The 27366-nt window shown below is 40.5% G+C and overlaps 1 long non-coding RNA gene across 1 annotated transcript in view; it reads left to right on the forward strand.

Moving 5' to 3' along the window:
• Positions 1 to 23560, forward strand: part of LOC122192947 — a 40853-nt gene extending 17293 nt beyond the window's left edge. The window contains exons 2-4 of the long non-coding RNA XR_006182750.1: positions 14443 to 14583; positions 14942 to 15141; positions 21125 to 23560. This is a non-coding gene — a long non-coding RNA (uncharacterized LOC122192947). The remainder of the gene's footprint in view (positions 1 to 14442; positions 14584 to 14941; positions 15142 to 21124) is intronic.
• The last annotated feature ends 3806 nt before the right edge of the window (positions 23561 to 27366 follow it).

Consider the following 27366-nt stretch of genomic DNA (forward strand, 5'->3'; position numbering starts at 1 on the left):
GACAGGCAAATTTTTAACTGAAGTGCTCATGAGGTAAAAGTGGGGGAAAATCATATGTGCCAGCAACGGAGGTGCTTGTACGGGTGATTCAACCTTAATCCCTGACCTGGGGGGCCTGTCCCAGGAAGACAAGTTGGTACTTCTGCAAATGGTTAACACGATCTGAATCTTGGAAGTCTACCAGAAGAGTAAGTGTTGTAGCCTATGCATGCCAAAGGAAGCTAAAAGCATCTAAACACAGTCATGTGGTGATGTGTTGAGGAGATCAGAATGTGGTGACCTCCCAGGATGCCTTCTCTCCCATTCCCTGTGTTGAAGGAAATGATCGGGACACCGGCAGCTGGAGACTTGGGAATGATGACTGACTGGGTCCACAGCAGGAGAAAATCACAATGAAATGAATTAATATATGAATAGGATTTTCAGGGAAAAAGATGGAAGGCTGGTGATACGCAGACATAAAAGTGGTGTGATTAAAGATATGAGTGTAGTAGAAGCGTGTGAGAAAGGAAAAAAAAAAGAAGGCACAAAATGAAATAACTGCAACATTAAATTTTGGTTGTTGTTCCACAAATAATGTCTAGACAGATGGGGTTTTTTTGCTGAAATGATGTGAGTAGCATGGAAGTTTGCATAGTAAGATAATACACCAGTGACTTTTAAAGCCTCGTGTGTGTGTGCATGATGTAGGGACAAAAAAGTGGCATGGAAAGAGTTAACTTAAAAAACATCAATCACATTCATCAAGGAAATAGTGACAATCATCTAAACTGAGCCTACTTGTCGCCTTACCTCTTGTCTTTCATTTTTTTCAGTGCCCTCAGTCTTCTTTTCTGGCCATTGCAGTCCTTTCAGTGACTCTTTTCCAAGACCCCTTGTCAATACTCATGTCCCTCTAGACTCTTTCCAATGAGCAAATGACATCATGAAAACCAGCGCCTGTAACTAGACCCCACACTTGCCAGCATCAGAGAAAGCAGAGGGATTACTTCTTGTGTCTTACAGATGTCCCAATCCTGTTTACACACTCCTGCATGTTGGTTGGTGTTTTCTTTTTACTGCCGCGTGATGTCTTTGGCTGACATTCAGCTTGTGATGACTCCAGATCCTGCGAAGCTACTAAGCAGTTAGTCATTTCCCATTCTGTATTCATGCAGCTGAAACGAAGAAATGAATGTAGAACTTTGCATCCAAATTTCGTCAGACCATTCCTATTTCTCAAAGCTCATTCAGCCTTCACCTCCTGTCCTCCAAAGTGCTTCCAGCTCCTCCTGGCCTGGAGTCAGCTGTAAATTTACAGAGTACACTCTATTCCATCATCCAAGTTGATAATGCAAATATTGAATAGCGTCAGTCACCAGACAGACTCCTGGGAAACCCCTCTCAATGCACCCTTTTAATGCGATGGTGAACCATTGATAACTAACTTCTTAGCACAGCTTTCTGGCCAGTTTTGCATCCACCCTATGGCTGCTCTTTTGTTATTGTTCTGCAGTTAGGGCTGTTTCTGTAAGCACCTGCTCTTTTGTCAAAAAGTGTTTGTGTTTTCCCTCCTGTATTTTCATGCTGGTAACCCTGGGGAACAGTGGCCAGACAGGCAATGAGTGCACAGCATCTGAGGAGTTCCTCTGAGCCCTCAGACAGCAATTAGCATGGGATGAAAAGTTGGGGTGCCCACGGGCAATTTCTCTTTTCATTCTGTCATTTCTCTTCTATTCAGTGTTCTGAAGAAATGCTCTGTATGCTTATGCATTTTTTTCATATAATGCTCTCGAGTCCCTCAGAGTAAAGAGAGTATTTGATGGTGAGCTAATGTTAAACAGAAACGGTTTTTTTAAGCCTTAGTACTAGGAGACTATTCCCCTAACATTGATATTTTAATATTATATATAATATCAAAAAAGAATGTAAATAAAAGATATGTGAACCCTGATACCAAAATAAAATTTGGTCTGCCAGCCTCAAACGATCGTTCTGAGTTTTGTTTGGTAAGGTAGGGAATTAAAGCTTTGGAAATGAGAAGAATTCTTTCAACTGGAAAAACAATCTTTTAAAATGCCAACATTTTTCTTACTCAACACTTTTTTTTTTTTTTTTTTTTTAACAAAGTAGACAGTGTTTCCCAGAGAAGTCTGATATAGATAATACTCAAGAAGCTTTGAAAGTTTGGATATAATTCAGGGATCATGGACAGTATCAACAGACGGACTTGTTATAACCTTGCAGAGCAAGGTTATGATGGTGAATCAAAATCTCTAACATATTCAGAGGCGCACTTATCAGAGAGTTGGATCAAAGCATTTTGATTCCTCATCTTTCAGAAGAAGAGTAGACACAAGGTGATGGGAGTCATTCTTAGACACGCCTCAGGAGTCCTTCGCAATTTGCCTGTGAAAACACAGCCTGTTCTGGGCCCAACCTTGAGAGAGTAAGTGTTTGTGAAATGGGTGGATATCTAGAAGTACCTTGGATCTTGCTATTACAACGTTTTAGGTGTCAAAGGCAAGGATAGATAAATGTGAATAGGCTTTGAAAAACACTATTTCAGATGCAGTGCCCTACTGAATGAATAATCCACTCAATAAATTTGGAAGATATTTTGTCAACAGCTGGAGTGGGTTCAACACTGATTTAACAGAGGATAGAGGTTAGCAAATGCCAACTATCTTTAAGTGGGGACATGAAAATTAGTATAATTAATCTTTTTTTTTTAAATATAAATCACCTGGTTAAAGCAAGAGAATTGGAGGGTAATTTTCCAAGATTGAAAGCTAAGCTAAGTGAAAATTAGGAGAGCAACCATACGAATTTTGAATTGTGAAGAATATTTTGGTAGCAGCAGAACATACCATGAGGCTAACGTGAGTCCTGGCTGCAGTCTGAGCAGAGTGGAGGACTGACACGCTTATTTTCGCTTCACAGAAGCTGCTCGTCTATCAAGTGTGGGAGAAGTGGCATCCTGCAAACGTTGCTCCAAACCCAGTGCAACAGAGCAAACCTTCACGTGTGCTGTGAGCACCGGTCAGGTGCACCTGCTGGTTAAACTGGTTGTGCTCTGACACTTCCTGCAATTTACTACAGGTTTTCCTGTTTTCCTTCTGCAATGATTTGGCATTTCAAAAATGAGAAATACAGAGGCTTGCACAAAATCAGCAGTTGTAAATTACCACCAAACAAAATAGTAAAACTACTTCCAGCCTTCCTAATTTCCAATCAATGAACAAATGATGTTATTGGCTGAATAAGGGATAGAAGATTGTCAGGCTTTTTAATTCAACCATTCTTCTGGTCTGACTCAGCTGTCAGAGCTGACTTGAAGGGAACCGTTGAGACAACACATAATCTGAGTTGTTGGAGGGCAAGGAAATCTATAGAATGAAAGCAATGATTATGACTTCCCAGGAACATTGATATGCTAAATCTGTGAGCGAGAAAGATATCTTGGATGAGCTTTAAATAAAATCAAGATTTTTATAAAAAATCAGCTTTTGAGGCCTATGAGAAAAGCTTGGATTCAAAATGCTGGCAGCTTGGATACCCCTCACCTTCATGAATTGTCTTGTGCAGTTTTTGGTTGCTAAGGATGTTATCGCAAACAGACGGAATTTCAACTGCAGCTGGGAGCAGGCAGCCTGCTATTTTTGGTGGGGTGCAGAGTAGCCTTTTCTCTCATCTTTTCACAATCTCTTTGGAACAAGGTATCAGCTTCTGAAACTGGCAAAGTGGTGCTTTTTGGGACAGAGCATCATGTTTGTCAGATGGGGACTTCAGAATACCATCGTGGAACATGAATTATTTGCCAGACCTATATCAGTAATCTGAGTACAGTGTGTTTTCCCCAGTCCAGATTTTGCTAGGCTGTGTCCACATATGAGACGCAGAAGCCCAAAAAGACTTTTGGGTTAGCGTTAGTCTGCATAATAGGCTATTATCAGCAATGGAACTGGGGCAACCCAATGTTCAGTAGAAGCCACAGGCAGGAGAAAACTCCCAATAAACATTATGACATGGGTTACATTAGATATCATGGTACCACAATTATGCATCAAACCAAGATAACTGCAATGTAGACATATCTTTAGTGGGAATTTGCTAGGGAGGAATGTTCTCAAACTATTTCTTTTGAAAATATAAGAAGTGATGACTCCTAAACAGTTGTTTATAGAGATACAGTTGTGTCTGTGAGATTCAGTCTCACCTGGCGCCTTTGAAAGCCTTCCACACAGCCTCACTGCCACTTAAAAGGAGTAGGCTTATTCTGTCAGCAGATGTTAAGAGGTCTTGTTAAAGCACTTCCCAGTATTTATTCCACTTCTCTTGTTCCAGTGTTTTCTAGTCAGGCAGATGCTTCTCTCTATATATAAATTTAGACCTAGCAAGAGAATGAAAGAAATTCCTCTCCTTGCTTCAGTGCTGGCAATAGGGATTCAAAGATTTTAAATAAATCTGTCTTTCCTCTTTTAACAGCCCCCTAATCCCTCCATGGTGACTCCTTCCATTTCCAAAGACCTTTCTGGAGGGTGGGAAGGAGGAGGGCACCCAAACATCAGACGGAGACTGTGGATGAGGTTCAGATTGGATATTAGGCAAAATTTCTTCTCACAGAGTGGCCATGCACTGGCACAAGCTGCCCAGGGAGGGTGTGCAGTCACTGTCCCCAGGAGTGTTCAAAAACCATGTGGATGTGGCACTGAGTTAGTGGGAGTGGTGTGATGGGTCGGTGGTTAGACTGGATCATCTTAGTGGTCTTTTTCAACCTTAATGATTCTATAATTCGATGGTTCCCAGTCATTCGGGTCACTTCTCACACTGCCTAGCCTGCCATCTGCCCTATGTGCTGAGTCTTGCAGCAGGATGCACATCAGCTATCGCTCCTTTTAAAACATGAGATCCATTGATGTGAATTTTAAAAGTTAAGTTGCATCTGGTCAGTCTGTATACTTCTGCTCTACCTCTTAGTTTCCCAGCCTCTTCCAGGTGTGCTGCTGAAAGTCACACTTGAAGAAATCTTGTCATTGTTGGCAACCCAATTTCTTAACTAACAGTGACTCACTACAGTGACTCCAGAGAGATAGGGTTACTTTTATTTTTATAAAATCCAGATAAGTTTATATTTTATATATCCATTTACTGGTATCCCTCGTTATTCACTGTTATTCACTCAGAATGTATGTAACTCAGCTTAAGTGAGGGGAGGGGGAATCAGAAGGAAAAGGATGCATCCTGTTAGGAAGTGGGAAATACTGTATATATAATTTTTAAAAGAACAAAAAGATCTGCAAGTTGTGTGGGTTTCTGTGACAGTAATTATCCTTTTATTCAAGAATGAGTAATTACATTATTCTGCACACTAAACCACCCCCCTCCCCATGGTCATGTGGCATGTGCTGACACACACACACAAAATATGATCGTATCCAAATGAATAAAAACAAGGTGCACCAGGAAGGATAGTTATGTTATTTTCTTGAATAATAGTGATAGTGGTACTTTTCTGTTTATGTGAAACACCACTGAATGTGAGGAAAGAAAGCTGAATATTTATCCTTTTTGTTATGGAAGCAAAACGTTGCTCTCTGCCTTGGCGTCTGCCAATGCAGTGTTTCGGAAGTGTTTGCTCCCTTCCCTCTACACTGAGAAATAATCACAAAGTATTAGGTACTGAATAACTTAGAAGACCATTTTTGAAATACTTGTTTAAGGGGAAATTTTCTCCACCGCCTAGCACTTCTGAAGAGCACTTTTCCTTGGGTGGGAAAGACAAGCTTCTCTCTCCTTTTGTATGCACTGACTCATTGAAGGTGAACAGTTCTTTATGCTTGACCTTCTCCAGCAGTTCAAATTCAAGTCTTCTCTAAGATTTTGAAAGTGTATAATCTAAATTCAAGGCTAGGTAGCTTGTCACAGATTAAAGCTTCTGAGGAAAGTTTTGCCTGCTTTTATAGACCTCTTCTTCGTTTGTGTCAGGATGTTGAGTAGCCTCCCATTTAATCAGTAATACTCACTTCTCTATCCTACTCTCCCCGCACCTACAGCAGCTCACAAAAACCTTAGGCAGAGTCATGGACATGGCCTCAGGGGCAGAACTAGACCTTCTCAAGTCAGAGTAACTTACTCCAATTCCTTAGGGTCTCTCACCCAATCTTTTCTTAAACACCTCTGATGCTAGAAGTTCCATTGTCTCCTCACATGATCTGTTCCTCTGCTTCTCCAGTTTATCTGTTACAAAGTCTTTTTCTGTTCCTAACCTGACTTTTTCTTGCTTCCATTTAACTCCAGTGCTGTCCAGCCTTCACAGATATGAACACTTACCAATAAACATGAGCATTTAAAGGAGTCTTTACATATTTGAAGACTGCTTCTGTAACTTCTCTAGGATAAAACCTTCTTCATTAGGAAGTCTTTTTAGTCTTCTGAACATTCCTTTGCCTTTTTCGGGTCAGTCTGCAAATAACTCACTTCTTTCAATAACTGAGGAACCCAGAACATGGCACTGATCTAGGCGAGTCCTCACAAGGCTGCCTAGTCTAGACCCACCTTGAAGCTGTATTTGGCAGATAGAAAGGCAGCATTCTTAAAATAATTTTCTAAATATTCTTAATCTCCAGGAAAAAAAAAAAATTATACCTAGCGTGCAAAGCAAGTTTTTGCAGGGATGTTCAAAGCAAGGTGGAGTGCGACAGAAGGATCCAGCCTTGCTGCAGTGCCTTCCAGGGCATCTGGTTGGAACACTCTCTGAGGGAAACTGTCCTTCACAATGCACTTGATTTCGTTTTAAGGGCAAAAACTGGAATTTAGGAGTACAACACCACAATCTGACAAGGTTAGTTGACAGCATGGCTGTGCACATGGTTAGGAGAAAAAGACTGTTCAAAGCAATTTTAAAGACATATTTAAAAGAAAGGATTGAAGGACCAATCTTGTGCCATCTCATGATAAAATATTCTTTCTTCTTGTTTACATATCTTTCTCAGGTGTCCACTTAGAGAAGAAAGAACACAGCCTCCTACTCTTTTTTTTCCTGTGGGAGTTTGAGTTTACTATGAAAAGATAATGGAAAAATGAACTGATGTGTCTGGTGAAATGTTTTAAGCAAATGCTTTTTAATGCTTTGTATTTAAACCTCAGCTGTTTTAATATATTTAAACATTCATTTTACCTACAAATAAATTTGTTATGGAAGGATTCCCCCCTGACATCCATTTACATTACAAGATAATTTTTTCTTCCTATAGGTTGCAGAAAATTATTTCTGTTTTCTTTTCATTTCTTATGATAATTTCACTCTTGCCAATTGGAGGGACAGAACATCCTTACATAACAAGTCACTTCCTCCTAGCCTTGGATGTATTTACCAAGAAGTAAATGTATTTAACAAATAATTCTCACATCCCATGTAATAAGTCCCTTCATCCTTTAACTTTAATGGATATTCCCCTTGATTGCACTCATTCTGCACAGAAAAACAAAGCAAATAGAAACGAAACTCTATAAAAAGAAAAGCCAGGCTTCAAACCTTACATTTTGGTAAATTTGGGATTTGAAAAATGGAGACCTGCTGCAGGTAATTTCATTACAAATAACAGTGTAAAGACATAGAACAGATGACACATATAATCAGATGTAGAAAAGAAAATAGTATTTTCTGTGTTCTCCCACCATGAAATGACATGTTTCACTGTATTGAAAAAGAGCAGCTGAGTGTCAGTGACCCCAGTCAGTTTTCATTAACAGTCTCAACTAATAGAAATTCTGTTCAGCACATTTGAAAACAAGCAAATTTGAGAGGGGCTGCAGCATATTGAGCCAGGAACAGAATTCAAATTTCTTCACAAATTGGCTATAAACTGCCACGAACAAACAAACAAACAAACAAAAACTTCATCATCCTGGGATATAAAAATGAATATATGAATCCAGCATGTATGACATGTCAAGTTCTTCTTTCCTTTTGCTCAGTACTAACAAGGTCTATTGTTTTGTCCATTTTGAGGTATTGCATCTTCAGAAGAAAATTGGAAGGACAGCAGTGAAAATGATTAAAGCTCCAGAAAATATGGAATCTCTCACCTCTCTTGCCTGAAATAAGGAAATTCTGAGATATGATATAGTAGGTGCTGAAATAAGGGCTGCTGCACGGGAGAGAATAACGTGTACTTCTTCACTAAGATGGATAGGAGAGAAATGACAGGCTTAGGCTGCAAGAAAATGAAATTCAGATCAGACAGAAAAACTCTAAATCAGTGTATTACTGGAATACACTGGAAGAATTCCTGATTGCTGAAAGTATTATTTTAATATGTTAATATGTTAAACTGTCGACACAATCTTAAAAAGGGATTAAGATGCTTGAATTTGCTTGGACAAGAAAGACAAGAACAACTGGGATGCCCCAGTCCTATGCTTTTATGACTATAAATGGTTGTTAGGACAGGGGAACAAACACCAAACTAGGATGTAGGTTCAACCTAATATTTAGTCATGTACCTGCTGTCAGAAATTAGCAAGGAAAGGAAAGCTTTTTTTTTTTTTTCCTTTAAAAGGCATTGGTGACCGGGGTATTTGAAAGCTCTACCCTGACTTCCTAAGTTGCAAAGACAGAATTTGCCTTCCTGCAGCTTTCATAGACATTATGTGACTGTGCAAACGAATTTCTGACTTTCCATATGAGAGCATACAGGATAAAAATAAAATTACATTATATCTGTATCCATGAAAGCTGTGGGTGGGTGGGAGGGCTGCTGCCAAAGCCCTGATTTTAAGCTTCATGGGAGAACTGGGGAGAAATTGCAGCTCCTCAGTGAGATTGATTCCACGACTGCTCAGCTTGATAAGCTCAGTAAAAGATCAGCAGAAGAAAATTCCTAAAACCTGTGGGGTTTTTTTGTTGGAATAAAAGACCGCGTTACAAAACTGTAGTGCTTCTCGTTAGTAGCTTTGCAGTTTGACACAAACATTAGCTGTCAGCTGATAGTGGTAGTGATAATTTAGTATTTCCGCCTCTAATTAGCAAACACAATTTTCCACAGAAAATAGGCATATTTTGCACTGTGTACATTTTTAAAACTTGATATAGGTTTTCTAGATAGGCATATAAATTGGATTCAGTAAATGAGTGGTTGTCTATGTTTTGGGGATATAAAAAATGTTATTGTGTACGTTTGCTTCACAGTTTGAGAATTGAAGGGCACAGAGGAGCTTTTGGCTTGTACTTCTTGGCTTTAAAGGCAACTGGAAAGGCTACATCAGGCTTCGTTGTGTTTTTCGTGTAGATCCCCATTTCGTTTGCCATCTCTCCTCCCTCTTTTCAGACTGGCTTTCAAACTCCTTATGGACCTGATACAGGATTGCTTTAGGAGTTTCCTTAAAACCAAATCCTGTCACATGAGGATACTGCTAAGAGGAGAGAAAGCCCTAACAAGTTCTAGCAGTGCCAAATTACATTCAGTTCTTGAATTTTCACTTGGCATGGTAACATTTCCAAAGAGCAATTGTTTTACAATCAGAACTTCTGCAGCCTGTTCACTTCTTTTTTCTTACTTAGCTGTTCAGAGACCATCAGACACCAAGCAAGCCAATAATGTCTGTCCATCCAAACAATTGTATAGCAAAAACATCAAATGAAACAAACTGTCTTTTCTTGCAGGTCCAAATTAAAGAGGCAAAACTGACAGTATCACTAGAGATAATTCATTTGCATGGCAATTATTATCTCTTCAATAAATATCAGGTGTTAATGCATTTAAAAATCCTGATTTTAAGAAAGATTTTCTTCCAAGATAATCTTTCAGTACTGGAAGATACGGGACAGAATTTTTATTAAAAAAAACTTTTTAAAGTACTCAAGAATGTGTTAGTTGTTCCTAGGTGCTTGTTTATAAAGTTATGCTAAGGGTTGTGTTTGTAAGTCATGAGCTTGTGCCTGCAACATTTGGATGAGAAGCTAGTCTCTTTGTAGGCTAGAAAAACAGTGCATGGAGTTTTCAATGAGTCTAACACTAGAAATCTCCTGCAGCATTTTTTAAGATGCTCTCAGTAAAGAGATTAAGTCATTTACTGCTTTTCCTGCAGATCTAATTGAAAAGAAAATAAATTCCTTTACACACAACTACAAATGTGCAAAAAGATCACAAACACAAAACATCCTTCCTAATATCCATGTTACCTGTGAAAGTCCTGAGTAAGAGCCATTGCTAAATCCCCCGGCTCTGATGGAAGAAAATATACAATTTGCTAAGAAACTGATTTTGGTATGATACTTGTGAAAGAGATCAAAAAGAACCAGTTAATGCATCTCTCAGGATTACACAGATATCTGCAGTCTCCATCCTTTGTTTCAGGGCTTGTGTGCAACGTGGAAGTGAGAAAATGACATTAAATGAATATTATTTGGAGCCTCAGATTAATTGTTTTTATTAACAGGACATTGGCATTTGAACATTTCCATCCCTGTAATCTCCAGATATTCAGCAAAGTTTAGACAGTATAAATTGTCCTTATGTGTGGACAATGTCTCCCTTGGTTCTCTTTATAGCTGGAGGAGAATACGACCCTATTTTATCAGCCTACTTTAGGTGGTATGATTCATAACTTTAAGATGCTTTCTTCTCCTTCTTGATCACAAAAGCAGACAGTGACCAGCTCAGAAGCACATATTTATATAACAGATTGCTCAAGTTAGGGGGAGTGATTCCTACACAAAAGCACAAGCGTACACACTACACCTGGATGCACATCCCTTCTCCTGTGGTCCACTGCTGATCTCAAGTGACAGCTGGTCAAGCAGTGCCATAAGGCCCTGCTGGGCTGCAGGCAGCTCCCAAGGCATTGTTTTAGCAGTGGTCAGGACCCCTCAGAGGTTTCCTCTCTCCCTCTTCATCCATTCTTGACCTGGAAAAAGAAGATACAGATTTCAGGACTGAAAATCACAGCACCATCTTTTCTTCCAGTTTTACTTTACTGTTGTAGAAAATTACTGCACAGTTTTAAAGCAAAACCTCCACTAAAAACCCAAGAGCCTTCTCTAGTTACAGCCCTATCACTGTGTTAACACGAGCAGTTTAGCAGTGCATGGCACGTTGTTCCCACTAAACACAGTTGGTGGGTGCAGCAACAGGGGGACAGGTAACCCTTCCTCATTGTGCTTTGACTTTGCTTTCAGGTTATTTCAAAGAGAGGTTAATAAAGGCTGTTTCTCTTTGAGCAAGGCTTGCTTTCTGTGATCATTTTCTGATAATATCATTTGTTTTCAGCCTGGTATTAGGGTTGTGGAATGAGGTCCCCCTGGACACCCATGACTTTGTGCTTTACCTGGCAGTAAACATCTCAGATCCTTCCCTTGTCATTTGATCTGGGATAAAAGACATCTAACCCTTTCTCAAGGAAAATAAAGAAATAAATAAATAAAAGGGGGAAAAAATCCTTCATTGGGGGAAGGAAAGCTTATAGCAAAGATGGGATGCATACTGCGGAGGTGGCCATTTCCTGGCAAGGAAAATCAAGCCCGAAGGTCAGGCTGTTTATTAAGCCAACAAAATGTTTCACTGTGTGCCTTGTGCCTGATTCTGCAGCAAATGGCAGAAATAACCTTGAAACAACCCCATGTGCCATGAAAGGGCTGAGAGAGCAATACAGCGCTTTAAGCTCTAAGAAGAAACCTCTGTGACAGCTCTGGTGCACGTTTGGTGTGCTTGTAAAAAATCCAGTCTCAAATAATTTATTGTGGGTGTAATGAAATATGTTTAATTTGATAGAAAGTTCTTGATAAGATACCCGCAGAGGCAGCATGTGGATGTTTCCTAACTGGCATTTGAGAAAGCCAACATGATTTAATCAGCACTCATTTTCAGTAGACTTGTAATTGCCTGCACAGGAAAGGTAAAAACTGAGTTCCCCTGTAACTGTGCGATTCTGTTCTCAACATCCAGCTGGAATATAATATTGCTGCATTGGCTTGCAGGCCTGTGGGGTTTAAATAGTGTCTGCAATCTGGTGCCATGCTGATTTACTAATCCTTGATCTTAGTTGAACATGATCACAGTCCCTGCTTCTGTTCATAAGGGATAGGCTTACTGTTAATTGACAGGCTTTGGCGTCCTACCAAAAGAACTGCAATGTAGAGAAGGAACTAAAACTGAGCAGAGGATGTATCTGACAAGCCAATTTGAGGGGGAAAAAAAATCTATTTAGAAGATCTTTTTGCCAAAAATTATTTTCTATTTTATTGTTTCATTACAACTAGGGTATGTGATTTGCATTTTAACATGAAACAAATAAAAACAGAGTCATCTGAAATGTGTTTGCAGGGTGATTAAGTAACTAAGACGTGGTGTTTGGAATCTTCCCAGCTGCTCTGCTTTCCATGTATTTAAGTCTTGTGTGAACTTCAGTGCTCGTGTTTGCTTGCAGAGCTAGTGTGTCATTCTGCATGCTATGTATACATACAGTCTCACACTTGTGATATTGCTCAGAGATTTCAAAGTGATTGTATCCATGGGTTGGGGCAGCTGCCATTTTATTCCAAGTTTGAAATTTGATGGAAAAACATTAACAGGCTGTAATTTCTTTTCCAGTTACACCCCCCTCCCTCCCCCCAGAAGACTCAGGCTTATTTATTTTTATTCAGAACTGTTTTCCCCAAGTTTTGAACCCTTTCACTAGCTTTCTAAACCTGGCAAAACTTCAGAGAAAGCATATTGTGAGGGCAGGCTGAAATCCTCTTAAATACATTTGCCTTCATTCCTGCTGGCCTTGCAAACCTCAGACATATTAAATTGAAGGGCAGTGCTTAAGTGAGTGTGGCATTCTAGCAAACTGATATATTCCACCAGACAGCTTTGTAGCCTTCAGTATGGCTGAATGTACCAACATAGGTATGCCTGTGTGAGGGCAATGAGATGCTGGCACAGGCTGCCCAGAGAAGGTGTGGATGCCCTACCCCTGGAGATGCTCAAGGCCAGGTTGAATGGGGCTCTGGGCAGCTGAGCTGGTGGGGGGCAGCCCTGCCTACGCTTACAGCAGGGAGGTTGGGACTGGATGGTCCTTGAGGTCCCTTCCAACCTGAGTCATTCTGTGATAAGATTCTGTGATGATACTTTTAATTCTGTGTTGTGTTTTGGGTTTGTCACTCACACTAACTTTGGGCCCACCAATATAATGCCAAATGTAAGTGGTTTGAATTGTGTGGAAACTACTTGCACTGTGAATCACACTTTGGGGAGCTTCACAGTTATGGTGATCAGCTTTTAGGTAATATTTTGAGGGTTTCTGGTGGCAAAGGCTGTGAAATAAGAGTCATCTCATAAATTTGTGTGTAGCCCATCGGTGAAGCTTGTGGATAGTGAGATGTTCACATCAACTAAATTACGTTAAAATTGTATGTGGACACTCTCATTCAAACTTAACATAGGCTTGATTCTTGGTTTCACATATTTGATGCTGTGATGATTGAAAAGTGTTTCAAATCAGGGCAACTTTAATTCTGAATAGGAATTTGCCTACATGGGAGGCAAATATGCACCTACAGTGCATTAAAAAAAAAAAAAAAAAAAAGCTAAATTAGCTTGTTTACACAAAAAATCTCTTATCTTGAGTGAGAGAAGAACATATTTGCTTAATGTTAGAGGTTGAAAAATGATTTGCTATGAGAGGAACTTAAAAACAAAAGGTGAAAAATAAGGCCCATTCTCATAAGTGATTTAAAAATAATCCCTATAAAAGTTAGGAGAGTTTCTAATTAAACAAATTGTCTGGAAAGCTGAGACATTCCCTAATGAGTCGTCGTGTGAATCTGGAGACAACACTCAGCCATTAAAGCGCAACACAGGTTTACTTTATTTGCAATTCTCAGAGCTGCCTCCTCCAGGAAGTTCCTTCTCACCTTTCATTAATAAGACCTGCTCATGAGGGCCACCTGCAAACAACTGACAACTTATAAAAATATTTTATTGTTAAAAGTACTTATTTCAAAAATAGGTTTGTGCATTGGCAGAGGCTTTTGACTAAAGTTAGTAAATGTTTGGTACAATTAAGTAGCTTACTAATAATTCGAAAATGGGGAAAGGTATCGGAAGGATGCTTTAAAAGTCTTGAGTTTGAAATGAGGGCATGTATGTTCAAAGACAACCCTGCAAAAAAAAAGAAAAAAGAAAAAAGTACTGTGGGGAGAATGTAATGTATTTACAGAGCTCAAAAGGGTGTGCTCTGTGAAGGTATTGATAGGCAGTCTGTCCTTTTTTCAAGTCTTATCTTCAGGGTAGCAGAGCTCAAATGTGCCAAACACTTCTCGTGTTCAACTCTGATTGCATCTGTGCAATTTTCTCTGAGATTTATGTCTGGTGTAAATGAAAGCAGTGGGCATTTGATCTCATTGTCTCGTTATATTTAACATATTTGTTAGATTAACCAATTGCCTAAATGTTTTTATTCTTATCACATCTGCAGTGCCAGAACTTCATGGATCAACAAAAGGATGTTGGCTGGACAAATAACCAAGTGACTGCTGCTTCAGGCAAGAAATGCTGGCTCAGAAGTGTGCCTACTCCATCCAGAGAGAACAGAGCTCATGTACCTACTGAATTCATGGTACTGTGAGGGAGGGACAAACATTGTTCTAAGATTTTTCTTAGATCTTGGATGTGCATCACATTTTCACAGTTCTTGGATGTGCATCCCTCATATACATATTTTGCTTCTTGTTTAAGGAGAGACCTTGGAAAAGGCAAAGGCTTCTGAAGCAAGGAAGGCAAATGAAGCAGCAGTGGGGCAAAAATATGTGATTTTACTCCTCGACTTTTGTCTCTTAGAGAAAATGTTCTAGCAGAATATTTCTGTACCGTGGTACTTGCATGTGCTCTGCTACCCCAGCACGCATCCAGCTTATCTGAATGTAGCTGTAAATCACAGAAATAGAAAATCAATTGTTGCTGTCTTTGTGTTGCAGCTCTTAATTCTAGAGGCTTTTGGTACGTGGTGGTTTGCTGGAAGTCAGATTTCCTTAGCTCTCTGAAGGGACTCATGGGGTCTAATGTTTTTCTTGGTGTACATCTGGATCGGAAGAAATAATGTCTGCTCTTGCCTGGATGCTCCTCTCTCTGATGTGAATTGGTGTTTGGGGATACTGCTGCTGCCATTCCAGAAGAGGTGAGTTATTTGGTCCTTGATTGTGCTTGGTCTTAAAAAACCTTTCAGCATCACCCAGTGGGACTATGAGTTCCTCTGTAGCCAACTGGGCCATTCATTGGGTCATTGAAGTGGTCTTTATTTATGTATTTGTTATACTGCACTTGCCAGGGCAATGTCAAACTAATTAAATATTATATTTTCTCTGAAAATGCTGCTCTGAGACCTGAGTGGTGGATGTGGGAGACAGAAACCAGTAATGTGCCTTCCTACATGTTTTTATTTGTCTAGTTTTAGTCTATCTTCCTCAAGTGTTATCTCTACCATTAATCACCTGTTCATTTCTCATGACTGCTGTGGCAGAGAGAAGCTTCAGAAGGGTTTTGAAAGAGAAGAAAACATGAACCTTATGAATCAACTCAGGAGCTCAAACTGAGGCTGCAGTCCAGCCAGAGAGGGGATGGGATCAGTGGAGTCGAAGTAACAAGAGGCAGTGTAAAGAGAATGGCACAGGGTTAGATAGGAAGGACAAGACAAAAGCACTGAGTGTGGCAGAGTGAAACAAAAAGACTGGTAAACTGGTTATAGGGCAGAATGTCAGACAAGGAAATAGGCATTTACCACTTTGCCTGTAAGACAGCTGTGTAAGCTGTCTGTTCTAGCTTCACAGTCAGACATCGGAGCAGGAGTTTTCTGTCTGGGTTGTCCTGGAGCGTGCACTATTCTTTGGTTGTTCAGAATGACCAGGAATTTTCAATCTCTCTAAATTTTTGAAGCATGCTTTTCTACTCATGAGAAGAGAAACTCCTGGACAAATGACAGATCTTATCACTGCAGCAGCGCAGGAGCAGAGGCTTCTTGTCTCAGCACAGGCGCTGTGCTGAGATTGCCAAGCTCCATGGCCACATGTGTGCCCCCGTCATGCTTGTTTCAAAACACACCAAAAAGGTGGAGTCTGCATATTATAAAACACTGGTAATTTTTAATCTTCCTCTTACCCAACTTGAATGTCATTGTTTCCCTTACGTGGGCCTTCTTTGTTCTCCCTCATGATGTATTTTCTTACCCAAAAAACAACTGGGAAAGTTTGAAACTGTATCCATCTCACAATGCCTACAAAATCCACACCAATTAGACATCTCATAAACCACAAATCCATGCTCATTTAAAAGTGGGTGGGGGGAATTGCCCAAGACACAGAGTATCTTGCCAAAGTTTTGTTCAGAGCTAATTTTTTTAATGAGGCCTTTGTTGCTGCTATTATTTTTGTTTTAAATCTTTGAAAATAGGATTTGACGCTGATCTGCTGAAAGGCCTTATCCAGCGGTACTGCTGGCACTAAGTCACAGGGTAAACACAGTCCTGCAGTACAAGTGACAATGGACCACAGCTTGAAAATTATTGGCCCATCCGCCCAGGAGTGGGAGCTTGTGAACCACTACCTTTGAATCTCCTTCCTGTTTCCTTTCTGAATTTCATCATGAATGATATTAAAAGCAGCACTTCTTGCTTTTGGCCGTGTAACTGGAAAAGCACGAGCACAGAAAGGCATTACCTTTAATAATCATCCTTACTCAGACACTCATCCTGCCTGATTTTCCTTTCCTTCTCTTTGCACACAGGCCTCCAACTCTCCTTGCCCATACCCTGTAATTCTTCCAACATTGATCCTTTCGTCCTGCTGTAGTTTCTCCTAGCAATGTGGCCCACCAATGTGCTGAGCAGGGGTTGGAGCAAGCAAGAGACAATGGTGTCCCTCCATCCAATGCCACCTTTGTGCACTGGTTATCAAGAAGCACTGGATCTACTCAGTGTGGTGTGATAGTAGAGCATCAGGTCTAGGAGGAACTTCATGCCCCAGTGAGCCTTGATTCAAGAATACATCCCATGGCAGACAGGGTCTTTCTTCCCTTCTGGCCAAAGGGGGCTTGGCTCCCTTTGTGCCCATCCAGCAAGATGCTTCTGAGACACAGTGGTTGTACTGTATCTTTCATTCACCTGGAAGTATAGAGAAGGCAGTGCTGAGGGTCTGATCTCCTGCATTTGTTCCTTGGATGCCCTCCTGAACATGTGAGCTCAGGCTCTTGCTTAGCAACATCATCCTGCATGGAACATCCCTCTCCTTCTGGAAATGCTGGAGCATTTCTCCATGGTTTGGGCTGCTGTGACTGCTGAGATACACTGGCTTGCTAAGCTGCCACACCTAGTTTGATGGGTTGATGGTTAGACAAGGTGATCTTAGTAGTCTCTTCCAACCTTAATGAGTACACGATTCTGACTGCTTTTGTCTGTGCCAACCATTGCCTGTTTCTACCTGCAGTTTGCAGCCACTCAGACTGAATGTGTTGTGAAGATATCTTTGTTGTGCCACCACTGCCACCACAGCCACCCAAAAGGCTGACAGATTTGTGTTGGCCTTTCAGTCCCTCTGATCATTTGTGTACTGTTTGTAAGGCACTTTATCATCTTGGTCATTCCTTGGCTTTATTTAGCATTTATTTCTCCTCAACTCATTCCAAAATCTAATATTATTTGGTCTATTGAGATTGCTAAGTGTGAACAGAATGTTCATTTAAATTTATGATTGGAATGTTAATATTTTCCTGTATTTGCTTTGTCAGAGGACTTTCTGGAAGTATAGCCCCTCTTTGATGAAATAGATTGCTGCTAAATTAACAAAGGACTATCAAAGATATGATTATTTGTTTGTGGCAGAAATCCCATTTAACAGCAACTAGTCCTAATGAACTCTGTAATAAAATAGATTTGCTTGTACATTAGTGTTTTTGTACTGTATTTTTTGCATGAATTGATGAATATTGTGATCTGTGTGTTTGTATCTGTGGGAATTTAAGCCTTAGCATGCACATTTGCTGCGCTTGAACTGAGAGATCCCAAATATGCAGGCACTCTTTGAACTAATTGCCCCAAATCGGTTAAGTTTTGCATTTTCTCTGCGTGTAGATGTAGCTCTTAATCATAAACAGAAGCCCTCTGTGTAACAGCACTAAGCAAAAAAACAAGAACCACTGTAATTTGGGCTTCAGGTGTTTCTATGTATACGCACTGTAATTAGTTCATAAGTCCTTGTCACAGCAACATTCTTCATGCACACCTCAGCATCTTGCTTGCTACAGGTTTTGGGCTGCAAAAAGCTGTTTTGAAAGCTCATTCTTCAGATTCAGCACTATCTCACGGACTTACTTAGTTTATCAGATGTAATATCTTCCTCATTATACGATGTTATTGTTGTACTGACTCCTATGTGTATCCCTTTATAAACATCCTAGGAGAGCTTCTTTCCCTTTCAGTATTACTGGCTTTTGTTTCTATTTGTTTGGCTGGTTTTTTTGTTGTTGTTGTTTTCTTTTTCTGGGACCACAAATAGGAAATGGTGTCTATCTTATCTTATGCTCATGCTACTTTTTTTCTGCACATGCTGTGACTCTTTCTGCTAGAGCACAGATTTGTCATGGCAAATTATACATAGCTCAACCTCATGTGGATTTCAGTGCTTTAAGCTGCAGAGTTCCTTCACTATTTTCATTAGAGTCTAGCACCCTTCATTAAACGCTTTTCTTTCTATTACGGTTTTAAAAAGAGTCAATACTGTTCTGATGTTTCTTTGGTTGCTTTGTTGCAGACTCTACAGATGTTTTTTTTTTTGCAGCAACATGTATGCAAGCTACTATTTATACAGTGCATGTGCTGAGAAATATCACAGATCTGTTTACAGCAAGAGATGGGAATTTGAGAAGTACTCTTCATATTCTCCCTTTCGTTCTTGACTCTTGCTATATTTCTCAGGCTAATTCTGTGAGGTCTTTGTGACACGATTCTTGTTATTTGCTATGATTTATTTTGGCCCTGTATTGGTGAGCTGGGGACTGTCCAGATGGTTCCGAAGCCCCTACAGCTTTGTTTGATCAGATGAAGCCATTCACAGAGATGCTTTTCATTGCGTTACAAGAGCTCTGCCCACACTGTGCTCTGCTGAGCCCATCTTATCTTCAGCAAGTGAGGGAAGCACCTTCTCATTCTCATTGAAATGAAACTACATGAAGGGAAATATGGCACTGAGAAAGGATAGAAGAGGCGGGAATCCATTTTGTCTGTTTTTATCTTTTAGAGCTTGGAAATAGGTGGGTCAACTGTGCTGCCAGACCAAAGGAGAGACAGCTGATGTTTGCTGATGCTAGGTATGCAGTAAGGGAGACTCAGAAGGAGTCCTTCTGCAGCTCTTCTGATGCTGAATGGCGCTGAGTATAATCCCACTAGAGGCTGCATAAACTATTTATTGAGCTGATGCAAGAGGAAGATGGGAGCTTGGTCCTTCCCTGCCCTGCCCACAGACAAGAGTTAGCAGAGCTGATGAGGAAGGGGAAGAGGAGGCCCCATTCAAAACACACGAGGCTCCATCCTCTCAGACAGCTAACCTGATGAAGAATTGCATGATAATTCTGCTGAGTTATCTCTGCCCTTCACACCTTTCTCCACCATACCTGGACTGTAAAAGGCAAATAAAAGTCTTTCACATACAAAAAACAAATGCATGAACTCATTCAATAGGTGTGTTGAACAAAAGAATTTTGCGTGGACTTCCCAGCTCCAAATTGTAATTTCTGCCTGTAACTAAGCAGTCCTTGCAATGTTACAGGGAAGAATGGATAAATCCCAGGTTAATGGTGCATGCATCTCCCTATTTCAGTACAGCAGGAAAAAACATGAAGTAGCTGCTGCACATAGAAAAGATGAAGCACTGTGGTGAAAAGTGGAAAAGTGTCCTCGTTCAGTTTAAAGTGAGGGTATAAGTTCTGGTCCTAACTCTCAGAAGGGGGTGCTGTTACCTCATCTGATTCCTTTGTGTTTTATATGTGTATCTGTATGTTTATAGGCATACGTACATATATGAAAACCCACTGGGATTTTAAAAGCAAGCCAAAACATTTGTGTCCTCTTATATTCTACTCTAGCTTAACTTTTTCAGAACACATCTAAAGAAGTTGCTGCTTTTGTTTTGATGACTAACCAGTGCAGCATGCTAAAATAAAAAATAATAATAATAATAAAAATTATTAGATTTACAGCAATATGTGTTTCTTTTGAAAAGTATGAATATCCACAAAAAAAAAAAAAAGGGAATAAAAGGCACATAAAAATTGGTTTTTTTCAGACAATACTTGGAAAACAATTTACTATATTCAGGAGGTGAAAAGAATGTATCAAAGTAAGTGAATATCAATGAAAAAGCACAGATTGGAAGCAATCTCTTTTACTAAGAAAAATATATGATATTTTGTATTATAAAATCCGGAAATAAAAACCTGTGCATAATGTTGCTGCATTGCTGCTACTTTTTTTTTTTTTTTTTTTTAAACTCCAGAGATTCTCTGATTATTAAAGCTGACTTGTTTACTCCTTACTCCTCATTTAATTTACACCTGTATAAATAAACAAATAAATAAATAGTTGTGTATGTCCATCTTGGGCACATTGCCACTGAATGTGTCTTGTGGCTGACTTTCTTATTTCCTGACACCTGCCCAAACCTGTAAGCACTCAAAGATATGCTTCATCTGTCCACTACCAAAACCCTGTTTTGGACAAGGATTCCTAGAACAGGAATCTCTCTCCATTGCAATCCAAAGGAATGGCCAAGCTCATGTGCTCAATGCCTCAGTTAGACTGAATACAACAAACAGTAAAAGCGACGCTTTTTTCCAAGTGTCCTGCAAAGTTAACCTAGTATCTTTGGCAGGTAGTAGAGCTCACCAGTAGATTTCCATTACAGTCCATTACGAAACTCTACTCTGCTTGTTGATTCAATGTACCCGATGACTTAACTGACTGCCTTTCACACAGGAATTCTCAAAGTAGCACCTACTTTAAATAGAGACTTTCTTATGTGGATGTTTGGCTAATGGCACTGAAATGATGTAAAAACACAAATCCTTGGTTTCCTGAGGACTGCCCATTCTAATTTTCTTACACTTTGTCTCCATAGTGGCGATTTCAATACCTGACTGCAAGAGAAGGGTTATGAAGGCTCGTCATAACACAACATCATCATGACAATAACCCTGGTCTCAGCTGAAGTTTGGATGTAGAAGGAATTCAATGTGGAACTTCAGTAGCTGCTCTCTGTAAGCATTTCCCAAGCACTTGGAGTCCTGTGAATTTTTCCTGGTGACACAAGAGAACTGTGTTTGTTAGGGTCTTAGATGCCTGCCTTAGGGTGAGATGAAGTGCCTCTGAAGATGCATGTTTCTTTCCAATGAGATAAAGGAACCCCGGCTTCAGAACAAGACATCTGAATTTAAAATGCTAAAACATGAATCCCAACTGAGATCCCTGGGAAGTCAGTCTGGCAAGGTTCAAGTGATTTTTACTGTAATTGTCTAGTCACAGAGAACTGGATAGCATTACATTGTCTATTCCTTTTTTTTTTTCTTTTTCATGTTTCCGAAGTGACTTTATAACCTCTTCTTGTTGAAGCTAAGCTAGGACAATAACCACACACAGCTTATATATACATTTAAAGTAACACTTGAGAGTAAGCAAGGGACTACTGACATATTTACTGTTAAGCACATGGCTAAATTTCTGAAAAGATGAAACTTGAGGGGATTAGCTTATATGCTTAGGCAGTAAACTGATTTCTTAATGTATGGAGTATGCTTGGGATTCTGGACATGCCTAACAATGCAGAGAGTGAACAAAAAATAGACTTCTTCAAAGACACAGCATCTAGAGAGAGCCAAAGGCAGATGTCACTTCATCAACTCCTTGAAGCCCCTTATGGAAGAAGTGCGGTTTTGAGAACACAAGTATTGTTAGATAGCATTCAGAATAGTTGCAGGAAGACTGGCAAGGAATAAAGACCAGGCATTCAGTTTGATGGCTTTATATTTGTACTTTGTAAAAATGTATTTTGAAAAGCAAGGAGTTTGGTTATTAGGATCTAACTTAATAATGTTTGTAACAATCTCATCTAGAATTGTCCACTATCAAGATTTTAGTGATTTGTTGTAGCCAACAATGACCTTGCTTGCACTCTGTGCTTGTAATAATCTTCTAATTACTAGAGCTCAAAATCTCTGGGAGTAGTTTTAGAAATGTCCTGGTCTACTGTCTAGAAGAATCACTCCATTTTGCATAACTGAACACGAACGACCAGAGGAGTGGGGTTAGGATGCATGTTCTGGAGGCATCTCTAGGTGCTAGAGGGTCACTGCTGTTCAGGTGGTCGTCATCCTCGGAAGACGCTGTGTGTGGAATCCCTTTCTGGTGTGGTGATATGAAGGTTCACTTTCTGTCCTCATGTCCAGGGTCTGGATACTTTTTCCTGGCACACAGAGCTGAGTGAAGCTAAGGCTTGCTCCTATCCTGCAGCTACACAAGGGCAAGGGCTGAGGTACCAGCTGGAGCATGTGACCTGAGCACAATCTCCCATGCTCTGAGAGGTGCTGGGCCAGGTCTTGACTCCCAAAATAAGCAAGCAAAGCTAATAAAGTGGATATGTAGCAAAATCAGTGTGAAGCAGACTGTGTCATTGCCTTCTCTCTGAATAATGCCAGCAGACAGAAGGAACTAAACCTGCACATCTGAGTGGGGAGAACTTCTCATTACCAAAAGCACTGAGAGGTGCAGGAATAAAGCCCTAATGATGCCACTGATAGCTTTTTTTGCAAGAGAAGTAGATCAGTCTGTGTTAGAGAAGACTGATATAAATCCCCACAAGAATTTGAGTGAAAAACAATGATGCCATTTTAGATTTTTGCCCCATTTTATACCTGTGTCATGGTCCTGGGCATAAACATCTTGTTCGTTTGGTACAGGTCACACAGCTCAATGAATAAAGGTAGCACAGCATCTTTTTCCTCTTCGCCATCCATTTGTACTCTCCCTGGCATCAGCTGCAGCACACATTGCTGTGTGCATATAATCACATACCGGGGGGGTCATTGAGTCCCTCCATGTCTGACACAACTACAAGGCTGAGTTCTCCAGTACACGTGGATAAAACCATGCTAAAATACAGACCATGAGATTCAGTATAAAGTGATTTCAGATGTCTCCCAGCACTGCGCTGGTGTATAAACAGCTGCAATTGGAAATTCTAAGCTACAGAAAATGGGAGATGGTAACCTCTTGTGCACAGGATTTAAAACTATAGGATCATTGACCTCAAATGGTTTACGTAGCCTGGGAAATCGAGAGTTAAGCAGCTTGCAAAGCTACAAAAGCCAGCCACTAGTCTGGAGAATAGGAGCCTTCTTCTAGTTTTCCTGCTGATATTCAATGTTGTTTCAATCAAAGTACAGGTAGCACTTGAAGAATGACAGATCTTGTGAGCTTTATATACCAGAATAATGAGATTATGCTTCATGACCCTGCTGCATTTGACTTTTACATTAGAGAATATGATTCAGGAATTCATTTGAACAATCCACAAAAATAAAATGAAAAGACTTGGAAAAAAAAAAATGCTGGTTTCTTATTAATTGTACATTGTAACTGACTCATGGGAGAGGAAGAATTATAATGAAGAAAATCAGAAATAAAAGAGACCCACAATGCTAATGTGAATTGGTACTGAAAAATTACAAAAATATCATGAAAAGCATAGAAAACCATATTTCTCTTACTAGATTTATTCTTATAATATTATCACATTTAAAAAAATACAATTTTAGAAAAAAAAAATGAACTATAGCTTTTTGCAGTGATAGGCGACAGGTCAGAAAAGCATTTCAGAATAATTTTACACCTTTTAACCTTAAAAAATACTTTGCTGACAATTGAGAAAGGGCCTTAAAAGAAGCGCTGATAGGCATTCTCACAGCAGGGTTGCCATGTCCCATCACATAGCAGAGGGTTTCTGCATAATGTATCCTGTAATAAGAAGTGTACTGCAAATCACAAGGCTTGAGTAGCAGTTTTAAGAAAGTAATCCTTGGCATGAGCTGCTATTAGTGATGACACTGGAAGTTTGTTACGGAAAACTCTTTAGAAGGCACAAAGAAGGTAAACTGTCTCAAATCTCGATCTGAGCCTTGAAAGAACTAGTTTGTCATAGAAATTTGTCTGCATTTGAATATAGATTTAGTGGTCTCTGTCTCTTCATTTTTGCTTATGCTTGGACAGCCCTGTTGAACGAAAAGCACAGAGTTTGGCTAAATGAAGGTCACTTTTCTCTCGTTCTGTGCTGCAAATGGCAATTGTTCAAAAAGTGTTTTAACAGTTACTGGTATTAATTATGAGTGCTAATACAATTAGTGATTGCTGAGAGTCCCAGTGTTGCAAAGCCTTTACAAATGGGGTAAAAACTTGGGGGGGGGGGGGGGGGAAATCCAGTATAACAAAGAGAAAATCAGCCCCTCAAAGCACAGCAAGCTATATTCACGTTTTAATAGGTAGGCTAATCAAAATGGGATGTGAAACTAGAAGAAACCTTCTGTTGAAATTAATTTTATTTTTGTCTGGAAATGTAAATAAAAGAAAACGTGAAGGGGCCATTTCCAGACAAGTTCTTTTCAGTGTTAATGATGCAAATCAGTGAAGTTTCTCAGTCCCTGAGGGATCTTTTTGTCTTTCTCATTTCCATAAGAATGATTTTTAGGTGATTAAAATAAAAATCTAATGGAAATAAAAATTCTTTATACTTTTCTCACAATACAATTTAGTTGGTATCTGGGAGAAAAGAAAAAAAAAGAAAAAGAAAAAAAAAAAAAGAGCAGAGCTGTAATTGACTTTAGCTCTATGACAAACCTTCCTAAAAGAGGATTGGTCATAAAATAGTTTTATATTTCGAATGGAGACATTTTGGTTGCCTTCAGTAGTATATGAGAGAAGTTGCAGCCATCTGAAAGCTTGATGTTTCAGTGCATCCCAAGTGACAGGGATTGAAATGTGTCATTCTGCTGTTTTCTAAGTGAGCAGTATCAGAAAGGGACATCCATACATATGAATTAAAGCTTTGGCTTATGATGTTCTTGACAAAGGACTTTTTTCAGAGCTAGATTCTTGTAGGATTGATACTGAAATCCTGAAGGAGTGCTGGTCATTTGAAATTACTCTTAATGCCGTCCTTCTTCCACAAATAAACGACTATTGTGACAGTTAAAAGGTATCATTATTTGCTATAAACTATTTGCTATAAATTGTTCAGGGCTCAGCAAAAAGCAGCATCACATAGCGACAGGACTGGAAATGACCCCAGCCTGGAGCTGAATTAGTCCCCATGGGATCCTCTTCTGCTGCCAATGAGCCTACATGGAGACTCACATTGTCCCAGGTCTGTGTTGCAGGGGAACAGAGTACTTTTCGGTATTGACTTGCTGTTTCCCATCTGATGCAATGCACAGCAAGGTCACTGTCTCCCAGCTCTTCTCCAAATCCTCACTGGATCATTCAGAGGGTGGTGATGCACTGGAACAGGCTGCCCAAGGAGGTTGTGGATGCCCCATCCCTGGAGGCATTCAAGGCCAGGCTGGATGTGGCTCTGGGCAGCCTGGTCTGCTGGTTGGTGACCCTGCACATAGCAGGGGGTTGAAACTGGATGATCATTGTGGCCCTTTTCAACCCAGGCCATTCTATGATCCTATGATTCTATGATCCTCCAGACACTGAGATCTCTTCACACTCCTACCGGAGTCATAGCTGGTGGGCAGTGGAAAAGATGAAATAGGATCATATAATGGAACAAAGCAGGCTGTAGCACTTGGCTTCTCTTAGGGAAGACTTCCCTTAGCTTCTACTCCAAGATTGTATCAAGATCCTTTTCACGTGAATTTCAGGACTCAGCAAAGTGAAAAGATGAGCTGTTTGCCAAACTACTCCTTTTGGAGCAGATAAGCAAGTGGCCTCAGATCTCTAAGAGCAAAATGGGAGAATTCCACATATGGCAATATTTTTCCAGTGCAGGACTTACTACTTTGGATGTAGGCATCTAAAAAGATTTTGTATTCTTCCTCTTGGGCCATCCTTTCTCTGCAAATTTTCATAGAATCATAGAATCATTGAGGTTGGAAAAGACCATCTAGTCCAACTCTCCCACCATGCCCACTGACCATGTCCCTCAGTGCCACATACACACAGTTCTTGAACACTTCCACGGACAGTGATTCCACCACCTCCCTGGGCAGCCTGTGCCACTGCATCGCTACTCTTTGTGAGAAGAAATTTTACCTGATATCCAACCTGATGCTGTATCCCCCAGAGAAACAACACGGGCTGGGATAGCTGTAACAAGATGTGCAATAGTGTTGCTTTGGAAGTGTTGAGAAATAACATCCAGAACTATGAAATTTTCTACCACAGCTTGCTAGAATGGCTAGAATGAGGACTCACATTCATTAGTACATTCATTGGTAAGGACTGTGAAAAGTTTCACTGCTTGTCCTAGAAAATAAGCCAAAGACAGACAGCACTGCCTAGATTTCAGTAGAGAACACAAAGAAGAAGGATAATGTAGTTCCCAGGTGCTCCCTGAGCTCCTGTTACTGCTGTTTCTCTCACTCTGGTGTTGCCTGGTGTGTGACATTTCCTTAGCACAGCCTTTCATGGAGGGAACTGGAAGCACACCGTACCTTCATTATGGTTCTAACAAGGATTTTGACTTCCTATGGAAAAAAATAAAATAACAATAATAAAAAAATAGGTGGTGGACCAACAGTGCGGCTGCTCTTTGTTTCTGTTTGCAAAATTCAAGTTTCGGGTCTGCACTTCACCTTCTTCCACCATTGGCACCTGCACCTAAACCTCCCAACCCAACACCTGGCGTGAAAAACCACCCGTGGCACTAAAAGCCACCGCATACCTAGGGGCGCCTGAAAAAGTTGGCGTTGGGAAAGCCTCCCCTCTGCCTTCTCCCTCCCCCCGGAGCCCGCTTTGTCCCCCGGCGACGAGGCATAAAGGCGTGAGGCCGGCCCTGCCAGGCGGCCCGGCGGGCTGATGTCAGAATATTTGCGGGGGAAGAAAGCGGGGCGGCAGCGGTCGGGGCAGCTCGGCCGTCCGCCCCACCCCGACATTCTTCGGGGCCGGTTCCCACAGGCGCGGAGCGGCACCGGGGGTCAGAGTGGCCGAGCACAAAGGGAGACCCCCCGCTGCCGGGGCCAGCGTGCTGGGCTGTCACCGCCGCTAATTCATGGCTTCACCTTTAATCTCGCAGATCCATTATAGGTTAAAAAGAGACCCATTTTACAGCTGACAAGATTGAAGGGAGCGCAACCCAGGAACCGGGGG

Source organism: Lagopus leucura, unplaced genomic scaffold (genome assembly GCF_019238085.1).
Source record: "Lagopus leucura isolate 7727_CA_CO unplaced genomic scaffold, USGS_WTPT01 125-15_obj-0_obj, whole genome shotgun sequence".
NCBI lineage: Eukaryota > Metazoa > Chordata > Aves > Galliformes > Phasianidae > Lagopus > Lagopus leucura.